A 12315-nucleotide genomic window follows, 5' to 3' on the forward strand; every position below is an offset into this window, starting at 1 on the left:
CCCAATGCAGGTAACCATCCCAAACGCCTGCTTCACCAGCCTGTCTACCTGTGACACCACATTCAAAGAGGGTTTAAATGTTTTAGTAGGGTCAGAGGTGGGGGTAAAAGAGGGGGGGGGGTGTGGCTTTGCTTGTCAAAGATAGTATTACAGCGGTGGAAAGGAAGATGGATGAAGATTTGCCATCTGAGGTAGTTTGGGTTGAGGTTAGGAATAGGAGAGGTGAGGTCACCCTGTTAGGAGTCTTTTACAGGCCTCCTAATAGTCCTAGAATCGTTGAAGAAAGGATTGCGAAGATGATTCAGGAGAAGAGTGACAGTAATAGGGTGATTGTTATGGGAGACTTTAACTTTCCTGATATTGATTGGGAAAGCTATAGCTCAAGTTCGTTAGATGGGTCAGTGTTTGTGCAATGTGTGCAGGAGAGTTTCCTGACACAATATGTAGATAAGCCAACAAGAGGTGAGGCCATACTGGATTTGGTTCTGGGTAACGAACCAGGCCAGGTATTAGAACTAGAGGTAGGTGAGCACTTTGGGGACAGTGACCACAATTCGGTGATTTTTACTCTAGTGATGGAGAGGGATAAGTGTGTACTACAGGGCAAGAGTTATAGCTGGGGGCAGGGAAATTATGATGCGTTGAGGCATGACTTAGGATGTGTGGATTGGAAAAGTAGATTCCAAGGCAAGAGCGTAATTGATATGTGGAACTTGTTCAAGGAGCAACTATTGAGTGTCCTTGATAAGTACGTACCTATCAGGCAGGGAGGAAAGGGTCGTGTGAAGGAGCCGTGGTTTAATAAGGAGTTGGAATCCCTTGTTAAATGGAAGAGGGCGGCCTTTGTAAAGATGAGGCGTGAAGGTTCAATAGGGGCGATTGAGAGTTATAAGGTAGCCCGGAAGGACCTGAAGAGAGAGCTAAGAGCAGCAAGGAGGGGACATGAAAGGTCCTTAGTTGGTAGGATTAGGGAAAACCCTAAGGCTTTCTATAGGTATGTTAGGAATAAAAGAATGACTAGGGAAGGAATAGGTCCAATCAAGGATAGTAATGGGAAGTTGCGTGTGGAGGCTGAAGAGATTGGGGAGGCGCTGAATGAATACTTTTCGTCAGTATTCACTCAGGAACAGGACATTGTTGTCGATATGAATACTGAGGCACGAATAAGTAGAATGGATGGCTTTGAGATATGTAGAGAAGAGGTGTTGGAAATTCTGGCAAGGGTGAAAATAGATAAGTCCCCTGGGCCTGATTGCATTTATCCTAGGATTCTCTGGGAAGCAAGGGAGGAGATTGCAGAGCCATTGGCCTTGATTTTTGTGTCCTCTTTGTCTACAGGAGTAGTGCCAGAGGACTGGAGGCTAGCAAACGTGGTTCCCTTGTTCAAGAAGGGGAGTAGGGATAATCCTAGTAACTATAGGCCAGTGAGTCTCACTTCTGTTGTGGGCAAAGTCTTAGAGAGAATTATAAGGGATAGGATTTATGCACATCTGGATAAGAATGATGTGATCAAGGATAGTCAGCATGGTTTTGTGAAGGGCAGGTCGTGCCTCACAAACCTTATTGAATTCTTTGAGAAGGTGACGAAGGAGGTAGATGAGGGGAAAGCGGTAGATGTAGTATATATGGATTTTAGTAAGGCGTTTGATAAGGTCCCCCATGGTAGGCTACTGCAGAAAATACAGAGATATGGCATTGAGGGTGAGTTGGAGGTTTGGATTAGGAATTGGCTCTCTGGAAGAAGACAGAGGGTAGTAGTTGATGGCAAAGATTCATCTTGGAGTGCCGTCACTAGTGGTGTTCCGCAAGGATCTGTTTTGGGACCATTGCTGTTTGTCATTTTTATAAATGACCTGGAGGAAGGGTTAGAAGGTTGGGTGAGCAAGTTTGCGGATGATACGAAAGTCGGAGGAGTTGTAGACAGTGAGGAAGGATATGGCAGGTTACAGCGGGATATAGAGAAGCTGCAGAGCTGGGCAGAAAGGTGGCAAATGGAGTTCAATGTAGCTAAGTGTGAAGTGATTCACTTTGGTAAGAGTAATAAAAAGATGGATTACTGGGCTAATGGTAGACTACTTGGTAGTGTGGAAGAGCAGAGGGATCTTGGTGTCCATGTACACAGATCTCTGAAAGTTGCCACCCAGGTAAATAGTGCAGTGAAGAAGGCATATGGCGTACTGGCTTTTATTGGTAGAGGAATTGAGTTCCGGAGTCCTGAGGTCATGCTGCAGTTGTATAAGACTCTGGTGCGGCCGCTTCTGGAATATTGTGTGCAGTTTTGGTCGCCATACTATAGGAAGGATGTGGAGGCACTGGAACGGGTGCAGAGGAAGTTTACCAGGATGTTGCCTGGTATGGTAGGAAGATCCTATGAGGAAAGGCTGAGGCACTTGGGGTTGTTTTCTTTGGAGAAAAGAAGGTTTAGGGGTGATTTGATAGAGGTGTACAAGATGATTAGTGGGTTAGATAGGGTTGACAGTGAGAACCTTTTTCCGCGTATGGAGTCAGCTATTACAAGGGGGCATAGCTTTAAATTAAGGGGGGGTAGATATAGGACTGATGTTAGGGGTAGGTTCTTCACTCAGCGAGTCGTAAGATCATGGAATGCCCTGCCAGTAGCAGTAGTGGACTCTCCCTCTTTATGGGTATTTAAGCGGGCATTGGATAGGTATATGGAGGATAGTGGGTTAGTGTAGGTTAGGTGGGCTTTGATCGGCGCAACATCGAGGGCCGAAGGGCCTGTACTGCGCTGTATTGTTCTATGTTCTATGTTCTAACTGTGTACCTGGGTCACTGGGTCACAGACTGACAACACTACCCAGGGCCCGAACATTAACTGTACAAGACCCACCCTGGTTTGTTTCACCAAAATGGAACACCTCACCTTTATCTAATTAAACTCCATCTGCTATTCTTTAGCCCACTATCCCAGCAGTACTGTTCATCCTGTTGTATCATAGATAACCTTCTTCACTGTCCACTTTCCCACCAATTTCAGTGTCACCCAAAACAATTACTTACCAAGAAACCAATATTCCCATCCAAACCATTTATCCAAATAACAAACAACAGTGGACCCACTCCACCGCTGGTCACATGCTTCCAGTCAGAAAAACAACATGTCTCCCATCACCCTCTGTCTCCTACCGTCAAGCTAATTTTGTATCCAGTTCACTAGCTCCTCCTGAATGCCATATCCTTTTACACTGATCTGAGCTTATTACCCAGTTTACCAGACAGAACATAGAACACAGAACAGTTCAGCCCAAGACCCTTCGGCCATGATTTCATGCCAACCTTTTATCCAAATTAACCTACATACCCTTCATTTTACTATTATCCATGTATCTGTCCAAGAGTCTATTAAATGTCCCAGATGTGTCTAATTTTACTATCACCATTGGCAGTCCATCCAACCACCTACCATTTTCTATCCTCTTATCCATCCTCCATTGACCTTAAAATTATGCCGCCTTGTAATAGCTATTTATGCCATAGGAGGAAACATCTCTGACTATTCACTCACTCTGTGCCTCTTATCATCTTGTTCACCTCCACAAAGTCGCCCCGCCCCCTTCTCCAATGAAAAAAGCCTTAGCTCCTTCAACCTTTCTCCGTAAGAACTGCCCTCCATTCCAGGCAGCATCTTGGTATATCTCCGGTGTACACTCTCTAAAACTTGCACATCCTTCCTGTAAACAGGGGACCAGAACTGAACACAATATTCCAAGTGTGGTCTCACCAGGACGCTATAAAGATGCAGTAAAACCTCACGGCTCTTACAGTCAATCCCCTTCTAAGGAAAGCCAACACAACATATGCCTTTTTCATAACCCTACCAACGTGCGTGGCGATTTTGAGGGATCTATGAACATGGACCCCACGATCTCTCTGTTCCTCCACACTGCCAAGTATTCTGCCTTTCACCCTGTATTCTGTATTCAAATTCAACCTTCCAGAATGAATCACTTCACACTTTTCCAGATTGAACTCCATCTGCCACTTCCAGCCCAGCTCTGCGTCCTGTCAAAGTCCCATTGCAACCTCCAACAGCCCTCCACATTCCCCACCACTCCATCAACCTTCACGTTATTGGCAAACTTACTAACCCACTCTCCAACATCCACATCCAAGTCATTTACAAAAATCACAGAGAGCAGTGTCCCAGAGCTGATTGTTACAGAACCCCACTGGTCACTGAGCTCCAGGCTCAATACTGTCCATCTGCCGCCATACTCTGTCTTCACTGGGCCATCCGATCCTGTATCCAGACAGACAGATTTCCCTGTATCCCAATCATCCTTCTTTTCTGAATGAGCCATCAACGTATTCTGTCATATCCTCAAAGAATTCAATAAGGTTTGTGAGGCATGACCTGCCCCTCACAAACCCATGCTGTCTCTAATTTAACTATGGTTTTTTCAAGTAGTCATAAATCCTTTCTTTAGAGTCCTCGCCAATAATCTGCACACCACAGACATTAGACCAAATCTGTTATTTCCAGAATTCTACCTCCGTAATATGGTCCAGACGCTACAAATCTTCTCTCCTCTGCCATGTTCCCCAGAAGGGTACTGGAGGGTGGTGGGGATTACAGAGTCAGGGAGGGATATCAGGACAGGAGGATTTTGCAGACATTAGGAGGGTTGCAGTGCCAAAAGGAGGCTTCAGTAATTGTGAGGTTTCATGGTGATGATGGCATTTGAGGAGGGAGGGAGGGAGGATTGTAGGGAAATGAGAGGTTTCACAGTTTGGGTGCTTTGTTAGGACTGCAAAAGGTTACTGAGTCGGGGAGGTTTAAGCACTGGTGGATATTACAGAAACATGTGATTTTGGTTGCAATGGCAGGAAGAGGATTCAGGAAGCTGGGGAGTATGGGGTCTGAACGAGGTTACACAAATAGGAAGAGTTTTCAGGAGTGTAGATGTTTACAGTAACAGCAATGGTCTGATCTGGAGCAGAGGACCCAGACTGGGAGGGACGTGGGGACTGGAGGTGGCTTCACAGAGAGGGAGGACCATAGAGCCACAGGAGGTTACAGAACTGTGGTGAGCTGTAGGGCTGATGGGCTCATGGAGTTGGGAATGCTGGGAGGGATAGAGAGGTTTACAGGGATAAGGATGTTTGTCGGACAGGGCTGGATTACACAGACAGGGACTGTTTTAGGGAGCTGAGCAGATTACAGAGATAAAGAGGTTTGTATCATCTGGCGGAACAAACAGAGATATGGAGGGTCATCGTGACTGAAGATGTTTATAGATATAGGAAGGCTTAGGTTCTGGGGGTTATTTAGACATGGAGGCTGTGGAATCTGGATTCTTTTTTGAGAGATTGGGTAGCAAGATTAGTTGGAGACGGTTTAACAGATAAGGGAGCATAGCACAAACAGAAGGAAGTTCCTGCGGTAGGGAGGGTGCGAGTGGAGAGTGATGTTTACACAGATAGGAGTGTAAGAGCTTCAGAAGGTTATGGAGACGAGTAAATGTTTAGAGATGCAGGAGGAGCTTACATTGACAGGGTGGGTGATAGTCATGGGAGGATGTTACATTTTTAATGAGTCTTGTAGGAACAGGATCGGGAGAGGCACAGGCATTGGAGAGGGATCTACAGATCGGGAGTGTTGCAGGGACCTGAGAGGATAACACAGATTGGGATGGTGTTAGAGTCTCCACAGACCGATAGCGTTTTAGGGACTGGAAGAGGCTTGGTAGAGAGGGAGGGCTGGAAGACTGCAGGAGATTATGGAGAGTTGAAGAGTTGGAGCAGTTCACAGAGGGAGGGTTCTCCAACAGGAGTAGGTCACAGATAGTGAGGAATTTGTGGCCTGAGAATGTTAAAGAGAGAGAGAGCTTTCGGGTCCGGAAGAGATTACACTGACAGGGACAGTTGAAGAGACTGTAGCAAAAATGCACGCAGAAAGTTACACAGACATGGAGGATTGTATTGTTAGACGGACCTTAGAGAGAATGGCACTGTTGTAGGGATTTACACAGATAGGGAAGGTTGTGCTTTTGGAGAAGGTTACACTGATACAGACAGTGTTAGGGAGTGTTTAGTGGACGACAGAGGAGCTCAGAGAGAATGTATTATGGGGAGTGGAGGAGATTACAGACACAGAGATGGCTGTCGGTTTGAAAAGAGTTTCTACAGATCCTCAGTGCTGTAAGGCTGGAGGGAGGGTACAATAATAAGGGTTTCCTACACTTAATGACTTTTTTCATATAGAGAAAGTCTCCGAACAGGACTGTCAAAAGGAAGTATAGACAGTCCAGATGAGTTTACAGAGATATAAATGTTTTTTGGGGTTTCAGGATGGAACAGTGATTGAGAGTGCCGTAACGAATGACAATAGTTATATAGAGGGTTCTAAAAGCAGGAAGAGGTGACAGTCATATCGATCTTTGTAAGGACTAGAGAAGCTTACATCGCCAATGAATGTTTTAGAAACTGTTGGAGATTACACATATAAGGACAGTATTGGGGATGAGGCAAGGTTCAAGAGACAGGGATGGTTGACAGGACTGGACAATAACCTGAATAGAATCTCCACAGTGTGGAAACAGGCCATTCGGCCCAACACATCCACACCAACCCCTCTAAAGAGCATCCGAACCAGACCCATCCCTCTCCCTGTCCAATAAACCCTGCATTCCTCATGGTGAACTCATTTAAACCACACTTGCCTGAATACTACAGTCAATTTATGATGGCCAATCATGTATCGTGCAAATGTTGGACTATGGCAGGAAGCCAGAGCACCTGGAAGAAACCCACACAGTCGGGGGGAGAACATGCAAAGTCCACACAGACAGTCGGCCAAGGCTGGAATTGAAGCCAGATTCCAGTCACAGTGAGGCTGATTATACAGAGCACTGCAGAGATTGGACTAGGTCACAAAGTTCACAAGGGTTTATTGGAACAGGAGGAAAATATAGTCAGGAACAGGAGAAGCTTACATAGATGGTGCCCATGAGAGGGACTGGAGGAGGTTAACGCAATAGGGAGGGTTGTGCATTCTCTTGACAATTCGAGGTAGGGATGGTTGGGGAGACTGGATGAAGTTAGTCATACTCAGAGTTGTACACACTCTGAGTAATGGCAGATGGAGTTTACTTCTGATCACTGTGAGGTAATGCACTATGGGAAGTCTCATAAGCGAAGGATATACATCATGAAGGGTAGGTCCTCCTGGAGAACTGAGTAACACCGGGACCTTGGTGGATAAGTCCCTGGATGTCTGAAGGTGTCAGCACAGGTAGACAGGCTGGGGAAGGCACCTGAACTGGGAGAAGGAGGGGGACCCACATCCTGATGGGGCAAATTGTTAGAGCTGCTTGAGAGGATATAATCTAATCTGGCAGGGTGTTGCACCTTAAACAGTCATAAGGCCAGAAAGAAGATTGAGGTTGGTGCACAAGTTAAAGACAGCAATTTCAGCAGACAAGGCAGGCAAGAACATAGCAGGAAATGGGGGAGGGGGAACTGATGATTAAACTGCATTTATTTCAATGAAAGGGGCCTGACAGCTAAGGAAGATGAACTCAAGGCATGGATTGGAACATGGGACTGGGATATTATAGTTAGTACAGAAACACAGCTGTTGGAGGGACAGGACTGGCAGCTCATTGTTTCAAGGTGGAGATGCTACAGGAAGCATCGAAGGGGAGACAAGAGAGGACGCGTGGTGGGGGGTTTCCATTGCATGAATCATTACATCATTACCTAGAGATGATATTCCTGTGGGATCACCCAGTGACGCTATGTTAGTGGAACTGAGAAATAAGAATGGGTCATCACTCTGACACGATTGTCCTACTGACCCCAAATAATCTGTGGCAGACTGAGGAACAAACATATCAGGAGATCTCAAATATCAATCATAATAATAGGGCTGGTTATTGTTGGGATTTTTAAACTTTCCAAACCTAGATTGGGACTGCCAGTGTTCAGTTTGTGGAAGAGAGGAATTTGGTAATTGTGTTCCAGAAAACTCCCAATCAAAATGTAAATGGCCTGAAAAGAGAAAGGGGCAAAACCTGACCTCCCCTTGGGAAACAAGGTCGGGAAAGGGACTGAGGTGTGAGTGGGAAAGCATTTTGCCAAAGTGACTCAAGTCTATTAGTTTGAAAATAGCGATAGAAAAGGACAGGGCTGGTCCACAGGTTCAAGTTATAAAATGGGGCCAGACTAATCTTGACGATATTAGCCAGGAACTCTCAAAAGGTGGTTGGTGAGTCTATTTGCAGGGAAAGGGAAGTCTGGCAAGTGAGAATATTTTAAAAGTGAGATAAATTGAGCGATCACCACCAGCATGTTCCTGTTTGTGTGAAGGTCAATGCTGACAGCATTCGGAAACACTGGCTGTCTATTGAGGGTCTGGTCAAGGAAAAGGTGGCACATGTCAGGTATAGCCAGCTGGACCAAGGGAATCCCTGAGGATCACAGGGACTTTAGCAATACACTTTGGGTAGAAATCAGGATTGCAGAAAGTATACATGCAATAGCCTTGGCAGAGAATGATAAGGAGAATCCAAAAGTGATTGTATAAATATATTCTGTAAAAGAGTAACTCGAGACACAATGCTGTCCCTTAAAGATCAATGAGACCATTGGTGTGTGGAACCGCAGGATATGTTTAAGACCGTGAACACATTTTTTACTCCCGAACTTATTGTGGACAAAGACTGGGGAACTCAGGGAACAAGAGTAATACGTTAGACCACATTTGGAGTTCTCTGCAATTCCAGTATCCCCGCTATAGGAACGATGCTGTGAAATTTGAAAGTGCTCAGAAAGGATTGACAAGATGTTGCCAGGGTTACTGCTGAATAAGCTGGGGTTATTTTTACTGGAACATCGGAGACTGAGGGGTGACCTCATAGAGGTTTATATAAACATGAGGGGTATGGATTGGGTAAACATTCAAGGTCTTTTCCCAGGGGTTGGAGTGTCCAAAACTAGAGGGGATAGGTTTAAGGTTAAAGGGGAAAGGTTTAAACGGCACTGAAGGGACAGCTTTTTTATGCACACGGTGGTGTGCATATGGAATGAGCCGAGAGAGAATGTAGCATGTACTGATACTATGACAACATTTAAGAGAGATTTGGATGTGTATATGAATAATAAGGGTTTATAAGTACATGGACCAAATGCTGGTAAATGGGATGGATTTATTTACATCTTCTAGTCAGCATCGACGAGTTGGACCGAAGGGTCTGTTTCCATGCTGTACATCTCTAGGACTTGAAAAGAGTGCATGTTACAGATGTTTTTAAAACACAAAGCTATGGAAAATCCCAGGACATTATTAAGTGCATCACAGAACATTGTGGAGCCCCGAGCAAAGATATTTGTACCATTGATAGCCATGTGTGATGTGCTGGAAAGGCTGGAGGGTGGCATAGTGGACAGTGAAGACGTTGTAATTGAGGATAAAGGGAATGGCCCACAGGACAACTCCATACAACCCTGTCACGGTGGACCCTGCAAGACGTGTCAGATTGTGGATATAGATACCACTATTATGCGTGGGAAAACCTCCCACCTTGTACATGGCAGGTACTCATGTGACTCAGCCAACATTGTCTCACTAATACATTACAGGCAAGGATGCCCGGAGGCATGGTACATTGGGGAAACCGAGCAAAGGCTACAACAATGGATGAATGGACACCACACAACAATCAACAGACAGGAGGGTTCCCTCCCAGTTGGGTCCCAGAACATTTAGCCTCGGACCTTCGGGTGACCATCCTCCAAGGTGGACTTCAAGACAGGCAGCAGAGAAAAGTGGCCGAGCAGAGGCTGATAGCTAAGTTCAGTATCCATAGGGAGGGCCTAAACCAGGACCTTGGGTTCATGTCACATTACAGGTGATCACCATTGCACTGCACACACACACAGATATTCCTACACACACACACACTCTCACATACACACGGATACAGGTACATACAGACGCGCACACAGACACCCACACACACACTTATAGACACACACACTCCCACACTCACACATGCACCCCCTCACAGACTTAAGACACTCTGCACCCACGACACACACACTTTCTCACACTCACAACCCCCATCCCAGACAGACACACACAGACAGACAAAGACCCACAGACACACATATATTTTGTGGGGTGAATTTGTACTTGCAGGATTACATTGTACTTTGCTCAAAAACTGCATGCATTCATGTAGAACTCTGAGCTCAAAAACTGCATGAATTTATGTCAAACCCTTATCTCACTTTTTAGAGTATAATCAATCTAAATATCATGGCATAGACAGAGAACACAGTGGGCCAACACCTTCAACATATTGTCTAGCTATCACCATTGTTAACAGCTAACCCAAGAATGCAACTTAAAAAAAATGTTTTGTGATTTACACATGAAAGAAGTGAAACTATCACTGTATTCTAACCGATGAAAGGCTTAACAGACAATCAATTTTTCAATGTATAATGTCAGTTACATCACACTGTAAAATTTTACTATAAATTCTGTGTTACGATCGAGCCCTCCACTATCACCTGATGAAGGAGCTTCGCTCCAAAAGCTCGTGTGCTTCCAATTAAACCTGTTGGACTATAACCTGGTGTTGTGTGATTTTTAACTCTCTTCAATAAGGTAGATTGATTTGTGACACAGAGATAAAAGAAATTTAGACACCAGAGAGACGTGGTTACAGGACGAACAAAAGGTGGACACAAATATTCAATGGATCACAACCTTCAGGAAACTCAGGCAAAATGGGTAACGCGAACAATAATGGATAACAAAGGCAGTACAGAGAAATCATTAGACATCAGATCATGAAGTAGAGTCAGTCTGAATGTAAATTCTGGCTACTACTTGCCAAGGACGCAAGGAGCAGAACATTTTTAGCCACCGAACAGTATTCCATTGCTCATCACTTTTTTACACAGGAACTCATTGGAATTTTTTAACAAACACTTTGTAATAATTTTGGGAAACTTCAATAGTCCCATAATCTGTGACAGTCACACTGACAACAGTGATATTGGAAGAGTAGTTCAGAGAATTTTTTTTCAGTGTTTCTTTGAATAACAAATTGTGCAAGTGTCTCGGGACATAACTATCTCAGAGCCATCTGCGCCAGGAGGATCATCAAATCGGTGAAGGACGATCTCTGGGCGGTCCGAAACTTGTTGATCTTCCAGCTGAAGGAGTTGACCCCGACTGAGTGTTGCAGACTGGCACATTCCAAGGTCCAGGACTACGTGTTGAGGGACGCGCTGAAGCTTGGGGCAGCTGCCGCCAAGGCGCGGTGGGGAAAGACCACCGTGTAACATCGGCCTGCCTAAAGAAGAATAGGGGGCCCATGGGGACGTTTTTTTGGGCTCTGCTGATGCCTCAGCCAAATATATGTGCATAAGATTGAGAAATGCACAGACCTGTATATAGCAATGATAAATTCTGATCTGTGCATGTAAATGTTGACATATGTATGGCATGACCAAATGTACAGACCATCAAATCATTTTATGAAAAAAAAATCTCAGATCGACCGTTGTGTGATCAAACTTAGTGAATGAGTAATGTCACCTGGAGAGATCCTCAGGGAAATTGTGATAAAGTGCAGTTTAAAGAAATATAAAGTTTTAAAGTGAATCACAGAAAGGACACGCTACAACTAGAAACAAAAACAGCCAATTACATGGGTTTGAGATGAGAACTGACCAATGTAAAGAGGTGAAACAGACTGAAATATGTGCCTGTATAAGAACAGTGGAAAACATTTGAAAGGACAGTGTAAATCATTCAACAAAAGAACACTCCACTGAAACAGACAAAACCTCAGCAAGAAATTCCCACCGGCCCCTCACTCAGGACAAAACCAGAGCACCCGGAAGAAACCCACGCAGACACGGGGAGAACGTGCAAACTCCACACAGTCAGTCGCCTGAGGCGGGAATTCAACCCGGGTCTCTGGCGCTGTGAGGCAGCAGTGCTAACCACTGTGCCACCGTGCCGCCCAGTGGTCAGGGCCTGAACGATGTTACAAAACCAGTACGGATTGCTGCAGCTGGAGTGGTTTGCAGAGGTAGAGAGGGACATATGTATTGTTATTCATTCATGGGATGTGGGTGTCACTGCTAATTACCCAGAGGTCAGCTCAGAGTGAGCCATATTGCAATGAGTCTGGAGTCACATGTTAGCCATGCCAGGTTAAAATGTCAGATGGTCTACACAAAAGGAGGTCAGGGAACCAAATGAGTTCTTCCCACTGATCAACAACGCTTTTATGGTGATCTGACCAATGTCTTGTACAGATACAACATGAC

Source organism: Chiloscyllium punctatum, chromosome 4 (genome assembly GCF_047496795.1).
Source record: "Chiloscyllium punctatum isolate Juve2018m chromosome 4, sChiPun1.3, whole genome shotgun sequence".
NCBI lineage: Eukaryota > Metazoa > Chordata > Chondrichthyes > Orectolobiformes > Hemiscylliidae > Chiloscyllium > Chiloscyllium punctatum.